At 46.7% G+C, this 22,458-nt stretch overlaps 1 pseudogene; it reads left to right on the forward strand.

Annotated features, from left to right (window-relative positions):
* Positions 1–8,282: 8,282 nt before the first annotated feature.
* LOC147981489 (F-box protein At5g49610-like) lies at positions 8,283–9,411 on the forward strand (annotated as a pseudogene).
* Positions 9,412–22,458: the final 13,047 nt, after the last annotated feature.

Consider the following 22,458-nt stretch of genomic DNA (forward strand, 5'->3'; position numbering starts at 1 on the left):
GGAGACGATGGTATGTGGTTTAGGGTTTTGATTTTTGGCTAGATGTATGGGAAGAGGTGGCTCTGATTACCATGTAAGAGAACAAGCGTTTCTACTCCCTCGAGGGGAGCCGCGATCTGTATATATTGATGATGGCCGAAGCCAAGCCTTGGCGTACAAGGAAGATTACAAGGAGTTTGAGTAGAATACGTAAAAGGAAAGGAGGCGGAGTTTACATGGAACAATATTCTCTAACAAAGTTCACCCTTTGTCAAGAAAAAAAAGTTCAAAAGATCATACTCCATATACTATAACAATTTTTGTGCAACCAAAACACGAACTCCTCCGAAATGTCAGTCGTGTTTGCATGTATCAGTGCTCTGTGCTCACGAACAAATTACAATGCTACCTAGGACTCGCACCTGCCCGTGCTTTGAAATGGAGGACATACAGGATACAGCCGTCTCCTTTCTTGGCGTACTCGACGTAGCAGTTGAGCTGCTCTCCGTCGTCCGCTAAGTCGAGCCCGAGTTGGTCGGTCAGCAACCATCTCGAAGCCCTTGGTCATCTGGTTTGGCTGAGCAGCGCCAGAGCCGCTTTTCCTTGTCCCCTTTTTTCACCACCTCGTGGTGGAAGAATGGCATCCCGAGCAGACATACTCTTTCAGCACAGCTTGCGACCTTGTCCTTCAGATCGTCCAGCTCCCAGCTGGCCTTGCCGGTGCCGCCGCCGCCCCAACACTGCAGGACCCGTTCCACGCAGAGCTTTGCTCAAGCATAGTGTGGGCGTTCCCCAGGACCATCATGCCTGGAAGCCCGCGGCCTTGCGGCGGCGGGCCTCCTCCTCCATCGCCTTCAAGTCCAACCACGCTATCAGCTCCTCGACCAGTGACCTGGCAAAAACATGGCCAGATCATCGACGATGGCGGGGTTGGCCATTGCGACGTCCTCGGCAGAGTCGATTAGAAGTTGGAACCCTCTCACGACGTGCTCCAGCCCCATGCATGGCGAGGGCATCAGTATGGAGGTCATCTCTTTCGGTCCATGGCTGCACTGATCGATCAGCTTCTTGACGAAGACAAGCTGTTCTCGCCCTACATGTTGCTGACAGACTCGATGATGTACCCTGCAAAGCAGTACTCATGTATGATCAGGAGTGCATCAGCCATACTATAACTCGTAATCATATATCACGCATTCTGTACAAGCAGTTCAGCAATTGCATCCATTCTGGGTGCAGTTTACAAAGAGGGAGGGAACCTGAGAAGAGTAGAGGTGAGTACCTCGTTTTCTCGCAAAAAAAGAGCACCTCGTTGCAGGCGGGAGCGACGGGAAAACTGCGTCACTACTGAAATTTTCCTCTTTGCCGAGTGTTAGGCTCTTTGCCGAGTGCATTATGTCGGACACTCGGCAATAATATCTTTGCTGAGTGCTTAACTCGGCAAAACTGCAAAACTCGGCAAATAGGCACTTTGCCGAGTGTCGTGGACAAAACGCTCGGTAAAATAACAAAACTCGGCAAACAGGGCTTTGCCGAGTGCTACACTCGGCAAAAAGGGGTCTTTACGAGTGTCACACTCGGCAAAAGGGTGTCTTCGCTAAACTGCATGGTTTTGGTTGTAGAGGTTGCATACGACCTCGGATGAAGATGGTCCAAAAATCAAAGTTGTTCATTTTGAGGAGACGGACAATTTCCGTGTTGAAAACCTTTTCATTTCAGGCCATATTAATTACACTTTTTGGCCTGCCGAGTATTTATATAGTCTCAAATGACCAAGGTTATGGCCATATTAATTGGATAGTTTATTATAATGTTCCCAAATTAGACACATAGGTGCATCTTGACATTACAAACAATGTTGCCAAATAGAGTTTCCTACTTTTTTCTATAAAAATCAATTTTCATTTTCTAAGTGTAAAAAATGGGTGTTTTCTGTGAAGCAAGTACAAAAATCGAGGTGCAAAATGGCATCACTCCAATTATCACAGTAAGTAGACCATATTTTATGCACAATTCCCAAGTTTCATGGATTTTCTAGTTTTCTAGCTATTCGCACATTTAAATGACTTTATGTCATTTTCCCGAAAGTAATTCAAATTTGAACTGCAAGTATGTGATAGCTTAGTCATAAAAGTTAGCAAAAAAGGTTTTTAGGTACACAAATAGTCATTATATGGGAGAACCACTTGATTTTTGAGAGATTCAACCCCTTGTGATGAATAGCCATGTCGACCATTTTAACCCCATTTTGGGAAAAATGAAAGAAAAAGAATACAACTTCAAAAAATGCAATCCTTTCACATGGAGTGCTTTTATGTGTATTAGTTGGGAGGAAAAATACCAAACTTTCAATATAACAAATTTGAAAAAAAAATCCTTCACAAAACGGACTATCATGTATGAACATTAATGGCTTTCAACTTAAAGGACCAAGGTGATGGTCATATTCATTGCATAGATTATTATAATGTTCCCAAATTAGACACATAGGCGCATATTGACATTACAAACAGTGTTGCCAATTAGAGTTTTCTACTTTTTTGGATAAAAAATTAATTTTCATTTTCTAAGTGTAAAAAAATGGGTGTTTTTTGTGAAGCAAGTACAAAAATGGGGGTGCAAAATGGCACCACTCCAATTATCACAGTAAGTAGACCATATTTTATGCACAATTCTCAAGTTTCATGGATTTTCTAGTTTTCTAGATACTTTCACGCATTTAAATGACTTTACATCAATTTCCCGAAAGTGATTCAAATTTGAACTGCAAGTGTGTGATAGCTCTGTTATAAAAATTAGCAAAAAAATATTTTTAGATACACAAATAGTCATTATATGGGAGAACTACTTAGGGTTTTGAGAGATTCAATCCCTTGTGATGAATAGCCATGCCATTCATTTTGACCCCATTTTGAAAAAATGAAACAAAATGAATACAACTTCAAAAAATACAATCCTTTCGCATGGAGTCCTTTTATGTGTACTAGTTGTGAGAAAAAATACCAAACTTTTCATATGACTAATTTGGAAAAAAATCCTTCACAAAACGGGCTATGTCTACGAATATTCATGGATTTCAAGTCAAATGACTAAGTGATGGCAATATTCATTGCATAGTTTAAGTATAATGTTCTCAAACTTGGTGCCTCAATGCATCTTGTTATTACAAACAATGTTGCCAAATAGAGTTTCTAACTTTTTTGTAAAATAAGTTATTTTCCATTTTCTAAGTGTAAAAAATGGCTATTTTTTATAAAGCAAGCACAATAAACAAAGTGTAAAATGGCACCACTTCAATTTTCACAGAAACTATACCATATTTGATGGACCATTCCCAAGTTTTACAAACTTTCTAATTTTTTCTGACTATTACCGAGTGTTACGCTCGGTAAAAGTCATCCTTTTTTCTGATTGGTCGAGAGAAAGCACATTTTCAACCAATCTCAGAACAGACACAGATCGATGATGTGGCGTGGTGGCAGCTACACATCTCATTGCCCTCTCTTCTATCTCTCTCTCTCCCCCTCTCTTCTAAATCACGAGCATGTGTACATCGGCATCTCATTTTCTCATCTCTCTCCTTATCTTCTCTCACGGCCACCACCAGCGGGCGGCGGCCGACCACCAGCACCGCCGCGACATCGCGAGCGCGCCATGGAGGACAAGGCCCGCTGACATTCGTCTCCTCCGGCCGCTGACCTCGCCCTTCCGACGACGCGCCAGATCGGCCGGTACGTCGAGGTCGTGCGGGACGACCCACCGGACTCCCGCCTGCACTCGCTCGCCTCCGCCGTCTTTGCTCCTCTTCCCGGCCTAGCTGTTGTTCCTCTTCCGCGGCTCCGTCTCTTCTTCGACCAAGCAAACAGCAGCACCAGCGGTGCAGCTAGCTAGCTAGCTAGCACGCTGGTGTGTCTAGCTAGCTAGTACGCCGATGTTGTGGCTAGCCGGTGCACTAGCAGCTCAGGAAGACAACAAGGATCAAGAGCAGCAACAGCGCGCGCGACAAGCAGCAGCGGGCGCGCGATGGCAAGCAGCAGTAGCGGTCGGCGCCTGCAGTTGACCATCAATGGATCTCGGTGTTAAACTATGTATAGCTTCTGTATTTGTGTACGTATATTGTACCTATTGCAACACACTCATTATATATATGAGATAAGCCACCTCTAAAGGATTGAGCTGGTTCCCCTAAATTATTGTCTTACATGGTAACAGATCTAATTACGACCCACGCTTCCGCAAAACCCTAACCCCGCCGCCGCCCCCTCCATCGCGCCGCCGCCGCCGCCATGTCGGGTGGTGCCGCCTCCAGCTCCTCCTCTGCCGGGTTTCTCCCGGCCTCGCTCGCCACCCTCCTCTCGCTCCCGCTTGACTCGGCCACGATGCGGCCGCCGCAGCTCGGGACCAGGAGCGTTGGCTCGTTTTTCTCCAACAACTCTCCGGCTCCTTCATCGCCGGGGCTTGCGCTGACGGTTCATACGTCGAGCGCCTCTTCACCCGCCCCATCGTCCGGCGTCATCGCGCCTCTGGCCTTCGTGCCCGAGGCCACCTCGTCTGCTGTCACGGCGGGCCTCATGCCATCCGCGCCTCAGGCGGGATTCACTCCGGCAGTGCCCGTTGCCTCCCTCTACGGGGCATACTCGCCGCCGCCCGCGGGTTCCAATCCCGTGGTCCCGCCCGCGCCGCCCGCCCCTGCCCCCATGGCGTACGTGCCTTCGGCAGGTGCCTCCACGGGATCGTTGCCTCCACCGTTTCACTTCGGCAACCTCATCACCGTCAAGCTCTCGTCCGACAATTATGTCTTCTGGCATGCGCAGGTTCTTCCGCTCCTTGGGAGCCACTACTTGCTTGGCTACGTCGACGGCACTTTTCCTTGCCCTTCTGCGCTGGTGGACAGCGTGAACGGCCCGGTTTGAACCCGGCACACCGTGTCTGGACGGGGCAGGACCAGGCGAAGCTCTCCTTCATCCAGGGTTCGCTCACTCCGGCTATTGCCGGGCTCATCGTCTTCGCGAAGACTTCTCATGAGGCTTGGACCATCCTTGAGCGCTCTTTTGCGTCACAGTCGCAAGCCCGGATCAGTGCCCTCCGTCACGAGCTTGGCACCTGTGAGAAGCTTGATTCCACGGCAACGGAGTTCTACAACAAGGTCAAGGCTCTTGCTGACACATTGGCATCCATTGGACAACCGCTTACCGATTCTGAGTTCAACTCCTTCATTGTCAACGGCCTCGACGAAGAGTATGATGGCTTAGTTGAGATCATTAATGAGCGCGGAAACACGACCCCCGTGATGGCGCATCAGGTCTACTCTCGGCTTCTTCTTGCTGAGCAGCGCGTTGAGGCGTGTCGTGCCAACCGCAGTTGCGGCTCCTCCTCCGCCAACGCGGCCTACCGAGGTGGTCGCCCCTCCGGCGGCGCCCAGTCCTCCGCCTCGGGAAAGGGGCCCGCGCCGCTCCCTCCGGCCTCATCCACCCCCACTCTGACGCTACCTGGTGATGAGGGTCGGCGGGTCTGCCAGCTCTGTGGTCTTGACGGACATTGGGCCTCCAAGTGCCATCGTCGTTTTCAGAAGAGTTTCCTCGGTCTCGGCAACGACGGCAAGGATACGCGCAACACTGCGCATCAGGTGGCTATGGCCGACCGCCCGGCACCGCAGAAGCCTCAGGGCCATACTCAGTCCTACGCCATTGATTCGCACTGGTACATGGATTCTGGTGCGACGGAGCATCTGACGAATCAGATGGGGAAGCTTCATCCTCGCGAGCCCTATCATGGTTCCGATAAGATCCACACCGCCAACGGAGCAGGTATGCACATCTCCCATATTGGTCAAGCATCCCTTCTCACTAGTCATGCCACTAGGAGGCTTCAGCTTCGTGATGTTCTTAGAGTACCATCTGTGATGTGTAATCTCCTTTCACTTCCTAAACTCACTTATGACAATAATGTGTTTTGTGAATTTCACCCGTTTGATCTTTTTATTAAGGATCGGGACACGAGGGCCGTTCTACTTAGTGGGCGTCTCTACCAGGGCCTTTACCGTCTGGAGCATCCTGGAGTCTCTCGGGTTTTCAGTGGAGTTCGCGTCTCGTCGTCACAGTGGCATGCTCGTCTTGGTCATCCTGCCACACCTATCGTTCGTCATGTTTTGCGTCGTCATGAGCTTCCTAGTGTCTCTAGCAATAATGATGTAGCAGTGTGTGATGCTTGTCAACAGGGGAAGAGTCATCAACTTCCTTTTTCGGAGCATAGCCGTGAGGTGAAACATCCTTTAGAACTTGTTTTTTCGGATGTATGGGGCCCTGCCCAAACTTCTGTCAGTGGTCATAACTATTATATTAGTTTTGTGGATGCTTACAGTCGTTTTACTTGGCTCTATCTTATTAAGCGTAAATCTGATGCGTTTTATATTGTCGTTCAGTTTCAAAAACATGTTGAACGTCTTCTCAAGCATAAAATTGTTCATGTTCAGTCGGACTGGGGTGGCGAGTATCACAACCTCAACTCCTTCTTCCAGTCGCTTGGGATTGCTCATCGTTTAGCATATCCACATACTCATCAGCAGAATGGTTCTGTCGAACGTAAGCATCATCATATTGTTGAGACTGGTCTCACTCTTTTGGCCCATGCATCGGTTCCTTTCCGGTTTTGGAGTGATTCTTTTACCACTGCTTGCTTTCTTATCAACCGTACTCCCACACGTGTTCTCAACATGAAGACTCCCCTCGAACTTCTCCTTAATGAACAACCCGATTATATTTTCTTTAAAGTATTTGGGTGTGCTTGCTGGCCGCATCTTCGACCCTATAATAAACGCAAGCTGGAATTTAGGTCCAAAAAGTGTGTCTTTCTTGGCTATAGTTCCCTTCATAAACGTTACAAATGTCTTCATGTTCCCACTAATCGTGTCTACATTTCTCGGGATGTAGTGTTTGATGAGCGTGTCTTTCCGTTTGCCAATCTACCTGTGTCCACGGATGCTCCTCCGTCCATGCATTCATCCTCTCTTGCCTCTGACCAAATTTGATGATGTTGCATACTCTCCTGTGTTATTGCCTAACCATGGTGCAGGAACCGGACGTGGGGCTCGTTTGGAGCTTTTGGAGGACTCCCCATCATCATCATCGCCGCCCTCTGTTGTGCACGTCGATCACACCGCGACGTTGCATGGCCTTGATCCGTGTGCCCATGCACGCTCGGTGGATGCACCTGAGGCACCGGCCTCGTCCTCTGATCGGCCTGGGACGCCTGCGTCTCCCGCGGCTCGGCCCGCTACGCCGGCCTCGCCCGCGTCTCCAGCGGATCAGCCCGCTACGCCGGCCTCGCCTGCAGCTCAGCCCACTATGCCAGCATCGCCTGGGGCTCGGCCTGCTACGCCGGCATCGCCCATGGCTCGGTCCGCTCCACCGGCCTCGCCCGCGGCTCTGTTGGATAGCTCACTGGCAGGTTCTGGATCCACCGAGCCGTCTGCCACGATGGAGGACCTGGTTCCATCGTCTGGCTCCTCGTCGCCCAGGCCCTCGCTGACTGCTTCCTCGACCTTGACGGCTCCTGTGTTAAGTCCACATACACGCAGTAGCAGTGGTATTTTTTGACCAAAGGAACGTATGGATGGTACTGTTGCTTGGTTGGCAGCATGTCTGGCTACTGCTATTGCGGATCCGTCTTCTGAGCCCCGCTCGTATCAGGCTGCCATGCGTGTTCCTCATTGGTGAGAGGCTATGGAGCAGGAGTATCATGCTCTTCTTTGTAACGAGACATAGACTCTTGTTCCTCCCCCACCACGGGTTAATGTTATTGACTGCAAATGGGTGTTCAAAGTGAAGAAGCACTTGGATGGATCTATTGAGCGTTATAAAGCACGCCTTGTTGCCAGAGGATTTCGGCAGCGCTATGGTCTTGATTACAAGGACACCTTCAGTCCCGTTGTCAAGCCTACCACCATTCGGCTTCTTCTTTCTCTTGCTGTCACTCGCGGTTGGTCTCTTCGTCAACTTGATGTGCAGAATGCCTTTCTTCATGGTTTCTTGGAGGAAGAGGTTTATATGCGACAGCCGCCTGATTTCTCTGGTCCTGATCGTCCTGATCACATCTGCCGTCTCACCAAAGCGCTCTATGGTCTGAAGCAAGCTCCTCATGCCTGGCATGCTCGTCTTGCCTCAGCTCTTCGTGCTCATGGGTTTGTGTCGTCCACTGGAGTACTCCGTTCTATATATAGAGTCCAAACGACACTGCAAGTCCGTGATCCTGAAACGAAAACCTGATCTAAGCCGCCCCAACTCGTCCCGTTCCAGCCGGCGACCATGCCGAAGGCCGCACGGTCGCGAGCGACGCCCCTCCATGCCGGGCTCCCGGATGATATCAGCATATGGGAGATCCTCGTCCGCCTGCCACCTGAAGCCCTACTCCGTTGCCGCTCCGTCTGTCGCGCCTGGCACTGCATCACCTCCACCCGTGACTTTCTCCTCACCCACCACGCCCGGCAGCCCACCCTCCCTATTCTCCGCGGCGACAACAGCATTGGCGCTGGCCGCTACTGCCTAGACATCATCCCTTTCGACCACCGGGACACCGCCGACCAGCGCCGGTTCGTCACGCGACTTGCCAATGACTTCTACCATCTGGAGGCCTCCTGTGATGGCCTCCTCAATCCTCATCCTCTCCATCCAGAGAAGCCACTTCTCCATCTGCAACCCGGCAACACGTGAGTGTGCTCGCCTCCCCATGCTTTCTGGCTTCACGATGTTGGGGATGTATACACATAGCCCAATCAGCGAGTACCGGCTATTGTTGTACTCGACCTCTAGGTCATCGTATGATGATGGCTCCTACATCTTCACATTAGGCTCGGACCAGCCACCGAGGCACATAGGAGGCCTGGAAGAAAAGAAGTTGATAATGTGGGCCCCTAGACCTGTATTGTTCCGTGGTAGCCTCCATTGGAACTCAATGGAAGATGGGAGCAGAAGCAACATGATAATGGTATTCAACACCACTGCTGAGTCATTCAGAGAGATGCCTGCTCCGGTTGTTTTTTGTGGCGTTGACCTGTTTGAGATGGATGGAATGCTAGCTATGTCTAGTTTTAATGATGTAGCGACAACCATTGATATCTGGATGATGCAAGACTACGAAAGTGAGGTCTGGGCCTTGAAATGTCGGGTTGAATTGCTGGTTACAAATCTCGGTGCGCAGTTTGGAATATATACCCAATACCGGAATGTTGTGGCCACGTCTTGGGATGGTGAAGTGCTCGTGCTGGCCAAATTTGAGGATAGGCTACTTCAGATTGACATTCATGGCAAGTTGGTTGCTAGTTTCCATTGCAGAGGCCTTGATTTTAGTTGACTTCGGCTCAAACAAACTTTAGTTCGACATACTTTTTTCCTGACACTAGAAGGTTATGCTGTAAATGCTTTGCCTTTCATCTGACAACGTTTGAGCAAGGTGGCCTCATGAGCTGCGATATCAAGTATGAGCACGTTGGCTTCATTGTTGACATATAAAGTCTTGATCTAGAAAGTCTCAGTCATTTTATTGTGTGCTGGAAATATGCCTTAACTTATCTGCAATCTATCTCTATTTTATCATCATCCTTGCTTTTTTTATGGAACTGGAGAATTATTTTTCTTTTTTTAATCATGATCTTTGCTGTACTATTCAGCAATCTATCCCCTAGTGTCTCTATATGTTGAACTGAATAATTTATTTCATTCAGGTCTTCTTTGTTCATAGATAATTTAGTGGTCTTCTTAATAATCATTATGTAGCAATCTACGTCCTATTTATTTCTTTTGTTCTATGTAACGATGAAATGTGGCAAATTATAATGATTATACCTGGTTTTTGGAAAACCTTGGAGCACTATTCCCTAAATTAAGTTATTACACCATTGTCATTTTTATTTGATGAATCCATTGTCTCTCTGATGGGTACATATGGAGAATAAGCTCACCTTTAAAGCAAGAGTCCATGCTAGCATGCTTGGTTTTATTTATTTTCTTAAAAGTAGTTGTTGCAGTTTTTCTCCCTAACAAAGAAGTGTTGTACTGCCAAGTTAGCAACAATCTCCTTGCAACCTTGGTTGTTCCATTGACAAATCTAAACTGGAAGGATCTCTTTGAGCTTCAATGTCTTTCCGCTGCCTTGACTAATCAAGCACTCTTGGCTAAGCAGACCTGGTGGCTATTAGTATTCCCGGATTTATTATGCGCTTGATGAAGGCAAAGTATTACCCGCAGGGCCACCTTAAAGATACTGTTTTTCCGCATTCTGTGTCGGTGACTTAGTAGGAGATTATGCATGGACTAGAAACGCTTAAAGAAGGGGTGATTTGGAGGGATTTTGACGGTTCTGGTATAAATATTTGGAGAGATGACTGCCCCCAAGGATTTCTAGACTCAAACTTTCAGCTAAAAAGAACATAACTAGAATCAAGTGGGTGTCTGACTTATTCTTTAGTGGGACAAGGAGTTGGGATTAGAACTTAATTAGGCACCTATTTTATCCACACAACGCGGAGGAGATCCCAAAGATGTGTATTCAATTGTCGGGGAGGGTGATTTTGTTGCTTGGTACCATGACAAGAATGGATTGTTCTCCCTTAAAAGTGTGTATAGGTTACCATTGAGTCTAAAGGGTCGAAAGGAAGAGCTAGGTCAATTTAGTGATGCTAATAATGGAGTAAGAAGGCTTTGAAATATAATTTGGAAAGCCAATGTTCCCCAGAAGTTCAGAATTTTTGCCAGGCGAGCCGCTTCTAACAGCTTGGCGGTACATGTTAACAGAATTGCGCACCACCAACACTATCCTGTTATGTGTTCTATTTGTGGTGAGGAAGATGCGAGCACTTTTCATGCTCTTCTGAGTTTTCCAAAGGCGAGAGCTCTGCATTCGACCATGAGAGTATATTGGAATATTCCTTAGTATGAGATCTCCAAGTATACCGGCCGAACTGGCTGCTTATTCTAATGGCAAGTTGAGTTCTCCTCTTCATGAGAAAATTATTTTTATTTTTTGGAGAGCATGACATTTAAGAGATGATTTGATTTTTGGTAAGGGGAAGGAATCCATGCTTGGCTCAGCTTCTTTTGTGAAAAATTATGACTTTCACCACTTGTCACTCTATTGAAGAAGTTTAGTGTCAAACCACAAAGGTAAGGTAGTGGTACATGAGATTAGCCTCGCCGCTACTTTGTCGAAGACCTAGGTGGTGTGGAAGCCTCCCCTATCTGATATTGTTAATATTAATGTCGACGACTATTTTGTGGAGAGTATCATCGCCGCTAGCGTGGGAGTTGTCGCGAGGGATTCTGCTGGAGAAGTCATCATGTATTCGTGGGACTTTATTGGGTTATGCACAAGTGTGGAAGAAGTGGAATTAAGGGCCTAGTTTGTCGGTCTCTACATAGGTATTACACTTCATATGCCTATTATTTTGGAGACTGATGTTCTTTTGTGGCATCCTCTCTTGCGAAGGATAACTTTACCGAAAAAGGCTGGCGCCCCACTTTATTGATGAAGCAACAACTAATCATACATCCAAAATATACAACTCGACACCAAACCCACACACTAAAGACAAGATACAAGGGTGAGAGGAGAACAACTAAACTACCCTAAACCACCCCAAACAAACTACCAGAGGAAGCTACTTGAAGTCTCTGAAATAACTTTGCTTGAAAGGATAACTTTGATAGGTCCCCACTCGTGGATCTGAAGAAGGATGCGTAGAGCATCACCAAGCTTCTCAAAGGATTTGAGGTGTCTAAAATTAATCGTCAAGCTAATGTTGTGGCTCATGGAATTGCTATGTTTACCAGGACAGATGGTGTTCTTAATAGATTTCCGCCCAGCTGCATGGCGTATGATGTAATGAATGATTGTAATAACGTTTTAATTAATTAATATATAGTGGTGTTTTTAGAAAAAAGAATTATCTCCATCATTTCACTTTAGGTGCAACGCATGTTAAGGAATGCTTCATCAGGTAAATGGCTGGTTATTACCAGGCTCAGGTCCACATTGTATTCCTCTTGAGGCGCTGCATAATTACCATCCATGGCCCATGTTCATTTTCATCGTGCAGGATCATTTCAATTAGCAATAATCAGAAGCAAAATCGCCATGTCTTTGTTGGGCAATAAGCCACGGCAGGACGCGTCGGGTGCCTGTGTGTGCGCGCGCCAGACATGTCGGATGCGGTCCGGGCCGCGTTGGGTCCGTGGCATGCTTGTGTCAGTGCGTGAGTGTGGAGCACGGGGGTGTCCTAGTGCGTGTACACCGTGCGTGTGTGAGTGGGGCCAATCTGTTGGCGAGTGAGGAGGGTGCGATGAGCTGGTTCGTTGTGAGCTCGCTACGACCGGTACGCGTGTGTGCGCGTTGTGAGGGCGGCCAGAGCAGGCTGGACCGAGTGCTCCGAGTAGATGGGGACGTGGGTTCGTGCCCTGGGCGTGTCCATGGTATAAAACCCCCCATGTGTGCATTGTAGCAGTGTGGCCGGGGTTTGTGCTTGGAGAAAATTAACCGTTGGTGCAGCGGGCGTTCGGGCGCCAGATAACTCCCTGTGTCCACCGTGTCTCCTTCTCCTTCCTTCTCTCGTGCAGTGTGCGCCAGAGAGAAGTCCAGAGAGAGGGAGAGGACTCCGGCGAGCTAGGGCAAGTGCTTCGGCTCCAACAATTGGCATCAGAGCCACTTTGCAGAGGTGATCGCCGGCGGCCATGGCGCTTGTCCCACACGGTGCTAGTGGCGGTGACGCGATGTCGTTGCCCGTCACGCCATTGAAGCCGACCAACTACACCTCCTAGGCGACCAAGGTGGAGGCGATCCTTGATGCCCAGGGGTTGTGGGGCATGGTTGCGCCGGCGGAGGGCACGGCGATCAACGCCAAGAGCAAGACGATGTGTGCAATGCTGCTGGGCGCGTTGTCGGAGGAGGTGTTGATGCTGGTGGTGATGAAGCCCATGGCGAAGGAGGTACGGGACTCCCTCAAAGTGCGTTTCGTCGGTGCCGATCGGGTGAAGGCTGCACGGCTGGCGACATTGCGCGGCGAGTTCCATCGCCTTCAGATGGACAACACTGACGAGCTGGATGTCTACGCCAGAAAGTTTAGCAGCATGGCGGTGAGGTACGCGGTGCTCGGGGCGACTCTCGACGATGCATCCATGGTCAAGAAGCTGCTCAACACCGTCTGTACGACGCGGTGGCTGACATCGAGCAGTTCTATGATGTCGAGGAGATGCCCTTCGAGGAGGCCCTCGGTGGTCGAAAAGCCTTCGAGGAGTGGACTCGGCGGCGCACGCAAGTCGGCGGCGAGCGGGCGGGCGAGCAGCTCATGCTCATCGCGGCTCAGTGGGCGGCGAGGCGGCGACAGTAGGGCGGAGGCGGCTTAGATCACGACGACGACAGCGCTGGCAGCATGACATCAGGCGTGGAGGGAAGAGGCATGGCTGCTGCTACAACTGCAGTTGGCGCGGCCACTTCCAGCGTGAGTGCACGCGGCCACGGAAGGTGCAGGTGGCGGAGAAGGCACTTCTTGCCGACGTCGACGTCAAGGGGCCGACACTCCTCTAAACCGTGGCTTAGGGGGTGAGTGTTGGGCAATAAGCCACGGCGGGACGCGTCGGGTGTGTGTGCGCGCGCGCCAGGCGTGCCTGGTGCGGTCCGGGCCGCGTCGGGTCCGCGGCATGCGTGTGTGCGGAGCACGGGGGTGTCCTAATGCGTGTACACCGTGCGTGTGTGAGTGGGGCCAGTCTGTTGGCGAGCAAGGGGGCACGATGAGCTGGTTCGTTGTGGGCTCGCCGCGACCGGGACGCGTGCGTGCTCGTCGTGGACCGAGTGCTCCGAGTAGATGGGGACGTGGGTTCGTTCCCTGGGCGTGTCCAGGGTATAAAACCTCCCTTTGAGCGTTGTGACAGTTTGGCAGGAGTTTGTGATAGGAGAAAATTAGCCCTTGGTGGGCGTTCGTGTGCCGGAAAACTCCCGTGTCCACCGTGTCTCCTCCTTTCTTCTCTTCTTCAGTGTGCGCCAGAGAGAAGTCCAGAGAGGGAGAGAGGACTCCGGCGAGCTAGGGCAAATGCTTCGGCACCAACAATCTTTAGAAAAGGATTGCACCAGGAATTGTGTGGGCAATGCCGTTGCAGAAGCAAACTGTCATATCTGTCGATATGTAAGCTGTACCTGATTCTTATAAGAGCTTGGCGCACTTTTCCTTAACTTAAATGTCGGTACCATAGTCAGTTTTTCTTTTCATGAATCCATTGCATATGGATGGGCATGGGACTAAGCTCACCATATTATAGGGAGACTCCATATATGCAGACATGCTTATAATTTTCCTAAGAATATTTTTTTTTTGTAAAGAAGTAATACCCCGGCCTCTGCATATCTTAATGCACACAACCATCTTATTAAAAATCCGGGTCCAAATCAAAGTCTCAAAGTCTTAAGCAGTAGTATAAACCATAAAAATAAATAAATGTGACACAACCGGGGAAAATAGGGTAAGATGACTAAACACCTATCCTATTAATTATTGGACCGTCATCTAAACCGGTTGTATGTATCCCGTACAACCGTCTCACATCGGTTGCATCCAGTAGCCATATGCTTCTTGTGGTCCACATGGCTGTGTAACAACCACGTACGGATCTAAGTAGATGCCCTGAAGATGACCTGCAAAAAAAATTGTGTTAGTTTGTCTGTTAAAGGCAACATCATTTCTACAGTTCCATGTGGCCCAAAGTAATGCACACACTTTAACTCGAATATGTGTCGTAGTCTTAGGCTCTATCCCAGTTAACTAAGTTCCAAATAAATGTGATATCATACTGGACGGAACAACGTTAAAAGCCATGTGGATCGTTCTCCACAGTAGCTTAGTAAGTGGACATGGGATAAAAAGATGTTGTATTGTTTCATCCTTATCACAAAAGCAGTATCTTTTACTTCCTTCCCAACTATGCTTGGCCAAATTATCCTTTGTCAAGATTACTCCCTTATGCACAAACCACATAAACATTTTGATTTTCAATGGCACCATAATTTTCCAAATGTGTATGGTCTGCGGGATAGGCCTGGTGTTGATCAAATCTGTATACATAGATTTAACCGAGAAAACTCCAGACACTGACAACTTCCAGTATATGGAGTCTGCTGCATCAACCTACGCATAACCTACACATAAGATGTATCAAACTATCCCATCGATCACCCACTAACGACCATCGGAACTGAATATTAAGAGGAATGGATTCCAACACTGTGCCAACGAAAACCTATTTCCGTTGTACAATGTTATATAAGGAAGGACACTGCAAGGACAATGGATACTCACCCAACCAGGTGTCCTCCCAGAACCTAGTACCATGTCCATTCCCTACAATGAATTTGCTCCGGTTGGAGAAGGCAACCTTTGTCTTCATAAGCCCCTTCCAGAAAGGAGAATCAGACGGACTGCCGTTATTTGAGCCAGCATTTTGGAATGCAAATATTTATTATGCAGTAACTGAATCCATACCCCTTCATAGTACAGTGGTTAGGTTTAGACAGTTATGTTTATCTCCTTGCGGACACTGGTTTGGTAGGAAACCAGCACCCATGGATAAATTAGTAGCTGGGTTTTGACAGACAATATATTTTGCATGCCTGCAATCTTAATGTTATCCTTTAGTCACATTCCCAGCATAGTGTTTTAGGGGCTGTTTGGATTGCCTTCTCAGGCTTCATCAGATACTAGCACCAAACTTTTTTTATGTCCATGAATTATCATCATCATTTGTAGGCCACGGCCACTCTCTGTCTTTGTCAATCGCATCACACTGTTACATTTCATAATTAAATCCACTTGTGCGCATCATCGTCGTTGGTCAGGGTCGGGCTGTCAAAATCCGAGGCCCTGTGCCAGACTCTAAAATGGGGCCTATCTTTCAATGGCCGAGCTACAAAGAAAAATTGGGCAGAGTAATCTAACGGAAAGCAAAGAAAGGACTTAAAATTGTAACCATATATAGTAGTATTTCAGTAGAAATAATAAATAAATGATACTCTATTGTTACCATTGATTATCATATCAGTAGATTCATCCTTGAAGCAACAAGGCAAGCTCGTATGCTCCCAGGAAAACAGAAGAGAATAGAGTGTTAAAGCCAACTCTGGTACACTTGATAAAAGACAACAATCCACTTGATAAATTGCACTAAAATAGCAGGGCAAGCACAATGAAATTTGGACAGCATATCTAATATTAAAGGAAGAATTGTTTCAACATTTTTTTTGTCCATCAGATTTTTCGCACGTCAGCCCTTCTACCAGCACGCTCGACCCGAATCTCGTGCGTGCCTTTGTTCGTCTCAGATTTTTTTTCCAGTCATGTCCTCAGATTTGCATCCGTCACGAGACACCAGGCTAGGCTGGACCGATGCGAGAATGACCTCTGTCGGCTCGATGGGCCAACTCTAGCTCGGTCAGGCACGTCCGGCCCATAGAGTATGTGTTGGCCCATGGTGGACCTCAGCATGCCAACAGAGTAGCGAAAAGAATGCATGTTCGCCAGGATTCAAACTTGGTATGACATGGAATAAGGACGGGCTCCTAAGCCAACTCGGCTATTGTGCGTTCATGTATTCCTAAGGAAACAAATTTTTAATCTTCGTTCCATACATTCCTTACATTAAGTAGATGAAAATATAATTAGCACGGAGAAAAAATTATAAGCATTTCTTTAATTTAGGTTGGTTGCTATAGGAGGGCTAACCCGAATAGTTTGTCACGTATTTGAAGCTTGTCATGGTTGTAATGGTGATTGCAATGTTTGCTTTATATTCTTGCGCTTCATGGTTTAGCATGCAATATGACTTATTGCATGCGAAATTTTTAATTGCAAATACTTGATAAGGTGCCTAAATATAAAGATGTGCTTGATGTATTCATGAGCTCCTGGTTTTCCACATAATTTTTGACATTTGCACTGAAAGTCTGTGGTGAAAGAAAAATCTTCTCATATAGTTGGTAGAAAATTCATACATGAGTCCCCATTGCGTAGGAGCCGGGCACCTTGATTTGGGTCCTAGGTTGAGTCGTAGATGATGAACTCATCCGGATAGAACTTAGGTCCATGTAGGGTGCGGGTGCGTATATATATACACCAGTCGGTTATGCATCGTACCGTCAGATTGTGAGATAAAGACAATCTCTAGCTGTATATCTCTATCTTCATGGATGGACGACACACCAGGATGTCTGCAGAACGACCGCGTCGTCAGGCAGAAGCCCACCTCTCTTGACCCGCCGGTCCTGACTGACACAGAGAGGGAGGACGCTCTAGACCAGAAGATCACGCAGTTGGGCCTTGCTAAGGATACCCGTCTCACACTGTTGTGTGCAAACGAGTCCCCTAGGAAGAATTGGGACTCCCGCCTCACTCTGTTGCGTGTTTGAGTGCTCCCTAGGAAAAATTAATCATTGTGTGGAGGAGTAGGAGGCCTTGGGCACTGTCGGAGGCCTGGTCGGTGCCTTGATGAGGCATCCTCCTGCTTCATCAGACCTGCCCAGTAACATAGAACAGTGCGGGCACCATCACCTAGAGGCTCCCAGCCGGGGCTGGTGCTGGTGGTGTCGGGCGCCCCTGCTCGCACTGCCGCCTCGCCATGTACGGTAGAGTGCGGACAGGGTGATGTCAGGCCACCGCGGAGGAGGAGCTCCCTACCAATGAGCTTGCAGAGGAGGAGCTCCCACCCACATCCATCTGCCAGCGTCGGAGTGCTATGCGGAGTGCAAGCTCCTCCTCATCCGGATCGGATGAGCTCGACGGGTCAGAGGTGGCAAGCCCCACCCAGTCAATCTCGTCGGAGCCAGATTCGAAGCCGGCCATGTCATGGGATGGTGGGGAAGCTTAGATCCGAAGGGGAGTGGATGGAGGAGAGCAAAGAGGTGAGAGGAGTGAGGTTTGAGCTATGGTTTTATCTGAATAAGCTTTTTTTTAGACGGGGGGGGGGGGGCTAGGCTAGGCCGCAGCCAATGTGGCAGGCTTGCCCGGCTGGGCCTCCCATATCCGCCCCAAATATGGCCTGGATATATGGGGATTTCTGGACAGACCGAATAAGCCGGTCAAAATAGGGGGACTGGTTGAGTGATTTTGTTCCTCTTTTTTCTGCTGGACAGTGACCTGGATGTCCGCCCGGACGTTTTGAGGGGTCCAACTGTAGATGCTCTCATGGAACTGGTGCGGTTCGTCCTTTTTCAGACTCTTGGCACACCCCGCACCTTATGCCCTGAAAACCAACACGGCGGGCTACTTGTATCGCGTGGTCCCGGTGAGCTCATCCTTGACACTGATTCAACCTTGTTGATATCATATGAGTTCCACTCATTCAGTCTTGTTGATGTCCATAATTTATTGTATTTTCTGTCAGAATTTTGTTCTTCTTGCTATGCAAATTCCAGTGTTTAGCAGTATGTCCTGTCCAAATTTCAGTTTTTGTTGTACAAAAATTTAGTGCTGATGTTCTAAGTTTTACTTTACTAGGAAAATTGCCCTTGTGTTCCAATGGGGATACATTGTGACATTGTCATGGCAGTGAAAATGGTAAAGAAAACATGAAAGATTTTGTGTGTTTTACTTCCTCCGCTCATCCCGGATCATCCCCTTCTTGCCCAACACTATGTACATCGAGTGTTGCGCGGGCATCGTTACCTAATATCTGACCTGCCTGAGCTTCGCCAGGAAGACCGACTGTCGTCCCTATATTAATGGCCCCACATGGTGGCAATGTGTAGCAGCCTCGGTGAGGGTATGGCTTACGGGATGACAAGCGTGATCTAAGGACTGGGGGGATCATGCTGAAGAACAACGCTTCAAGACTGATGGCGAGTGCTTGTAGTGGGTTTCCCGGCGATGCTTGAACCCGCTTTCCTCTTTCCCGTCTCATTCTCTCGACACTGATGTATTTCCGTTATGTTGCAGTAATGGAAAGGGGTAATGCCCGGTTAAAAAAAAATGGCCGAGTTGGTAGTTTTATAGTCAATTATTAAAAGACAACCTGGTAGTTATTATGGTTGTAACTTCTATCATGTCAATTGAGTCCGTTGAAGAGTTGGATCGTGGCAAGATTTAACTGAATTGGTGGTATGGAATATAATGGGATTTGGATTCTTCTCAGCCTGTAATATCAAGGGATTTTGGTTTGTATGAATATCTACATAATTTATACCTGATCATAGCAAGACTTAACGAATTGGCAAATTTCTGCAACCAATTCACAACCACTCAATCAAACAGAATAAAAACATTACTACATCAGAATTTTTTGAAGAATTGCATCTGAATTTATTAGAAGAGAATACCCTGTACGTAGTTGCAATGAACAACACAAACAAGGCTTGGATACCAGGAACTACACCCAGGACTCGAATGCAGATAGCGAACAAACTGAAAGCCTGAAAACCATGGTCCAAAGCACTTAATCACTCGCGACCATAGAGTTTATGTAATCAGGTGTACATCACAATGCCAAAGCGAAGTGCCACCAAAGTTCTCACCAATTCTTCTAGCAATAAAGTGAGACCAATTACTTCTTCGATTGGGATTAGCGCGCTCCAGCCATGTCTTAGCGGATTCAATGACAATTACTACTAATGCTGTGAGCAAGTTGAATCATTTGGCCATGCTTAGGCCTCCTTTGGTTTGTAAGATTTTTGTAGGAATTCTATAGGATAGGATTTGCAAAGGAAAAATTCCTTCAAGCCCTTTGGTTTGTAGGAATGGATTCTTATTCCTATGTAGGATAGGAATCAATCCTTCACGTTTTGGAGGAAAAAAACATTAGCCCAGACTCAATGGAAAAAATCGAGTGTGGTTTTGTGTAGCTCAAGCTACGTGGTACCCCTTATCTTAGCCATTCATTTTTGCATCATGATCCGTGCAGGCATATTTGTCATTTTTGTTTCTCTCAAACGAAACAACGTATAAACTTCAAACTTTGCAGGACAACCAAACATTCTAATTACTATGTGGGAAAAAACTTTCAGATTTTTTCATACATTTTAAATGCTAAAATTTATTTTTTTTAATCAAAAAAATCCTCATTTTGTATATTTATGTTGGTCCAAAAAATCTGAAAGTTTTTTCACACATTGAAGTTGTAAATTTTGTTTGATCTGCAAAGTTTGAAGTCTATATGTTTTTTCATTTGAGAGAAACAAAAAAGAGAAATCTTCTTGCTGTAAGTTAGTTGAAGAGTACGGATCTCAAAGCAATGTTGAAGGGATGGAGATAAGAGGTTCCATGTAGCCTGAGCTACAGAGAAACTTTACCATACATAAGCTCTTATTATCCACTTGATCTTGTAAAAATGGCTGACTATTTGTCGATATATTCTGCAGGACCTCAACAGATTTGCTTAAAACTGTTTTCAACCTCATGATATCAGTCACACTTTTTGTTGGTCTATTTGACATGCGTGTGATGCAGGTACATGCCTGTGATTTAAAGGCTTGATTCCTCATTTTGGTCTAGTTTTTTGCTTCCTTGCAGTCTTTCCTTGTCTCAGAATACCCTCCTTCCTAGAATTTCGGTCTTGTGCTCTAAATTGCTTTCACTGGTTGAGCCTATTGTTCTGTTAAAACATTGATATTTCTTTTCTAACCCAACCAGGCTGCTATGAACAAAGGTCCAGACGAATCTAAGAGCGGCGACCTTTTATACGATCATCTTGATGGAAAAGACGAACTTTCGTTTGACATCATGGCAGATGCCGGCGATTGTGGCAACTCTACATATGCCATAGCACCCTTACTTGCTCAACGTTCTTTAGTCGTAAAATCTGATGATTCCAGGCTTATATTTCCCGGTGGAGAACTACTACTTATTGGTGGAAACCTCGTGTATGCTGCATACTTTGATCGTTTACACCATTTGAAGTTTTCAGTTCATGTTTGCTGATTAATGACTAGTAAATGTTTTGCTTGTCATATGCTAATTTATGAGAAAAGTGATTCTACCATGCATGGGAGAGCCTTCCATCTTTGTTAGAGATTCGTGCACCAATGGCTTGAGTATTTAAACTTTTAAAGTCATCTGGCAACAAATGCTACTGCAAAGTACTCCCTCTGTCCCATAATATAAGAGCGTTTTTGACAACGCTCTTATATTATGGGACGGAGGGCGTACTATGCTAGGTGGATGCACTCCATTCCTCTCTCCCAACTACTAGTTCTCTCTCCTGCACACTAGTACATGTAATTTATTTTCATTCTTAAACTTCAAACAACCATATATTTTAAAATAAGTAGAGGATAAATCCGTGGATGATTTCTTTGAAACAAGGGCAATATTTAATATGTTTTAGCAATTTTGAATTTTGAGTTTTTGAAACACAGTGAACCATTTACTAAATGGTGTGCAAAATAATTAAGTATACCAGACTCGAAAACACGATGAAACAAGACAAATTTGGTTAGTCTAACATTCATAGTTCTTATAGTTTCATCAAGTTTCAAAATCATATTTCAAAAATGAAGAAAATATATGCATGGTTAGTCTTCTTGAAAAGATCTTGTCACTAGGAAGGCAAATATGTAAACATACCAGAAAGCAAATTTTGTGTTTAATAGCTAGGACGGTTTTGAATTTGGGACTAACCTTAAAATGCATGGGTGATTTGAGGAGGTAGGAGAATCTAGGTAGGGGATAGGATAAAGTAGGTGTGTTCGCTGTCATAATGGAATTGATGCCATGCATGATATTTCTGGTGCGTGGTAGAAAAACCAGTCTCGCTAGTTTATCTCAAGTTGCATTCCAGACATATGATGCCATCTTCTTCTCTTTTTTTGCCAGCTTGTTATATTGGATATGTTTTTTTTCATGTTGATCTTGGAATAAGCTCTTCAAAAAGTTGTTGATTTGTTCCTTTCTTTTGCAGATATCCAAATCCATGCTCATTTACATATGAGCAGCATTGTTTCTGCCCTTTTGAGTATGCTCTCCAGCCTCCTGCTTGGTATATGCCTGAACACATAACATTGGAAAACCCTGAACTTCCTCTTGGAGTTTCTGAGCTCAGGCAGTATAGCCGGCCACAATGTTTTATGATTCCTGGCAACCACGGTAAATATTACCTACCTATGATCTGCACTGTACTTTGTGTTTTATGACATTCATATGCCTATCTTCTTCCTTGCCCATCAGTGTTACAATTTTTTCTTGGCTTCGGAGAAGTTACACTATATATTTTTTAATACAGTATTGTGAAGAGAGCTATGTAAATAATGATGACAAAGGCTACTCCACAACATGGGCTTAGCCCCAGCCTCTGTACGTATGTGCCTCCAGTCACACTGGATGAGCATGAGCTGGGTAAAGATGTGCTTCGTGCTCTGCGCAGATGCGCCTGAGGACTCCTGTAGGATACACCAAGTTTTAGCACCACAAAGATATTCTCAAGTGAGCCGAGTCACGGATATGCCTGTCAATTTTGTCTTTGG

This window comes from Triticum urartu, chromosome 3A (assembly GCF_056163025.1).
Source record: "Triticum urartu cultivar PI428250 chromosome 3A, HENAU_Tu73, whole genome shotgun sequence".
Classification (NCBI taxonomy): domain Eukaryota; kingdom Viridiplantae; phylum Streptophyta; class Magnoliopsida; order Poales; family Poaceae; genus Triticum; species Triticum urartu.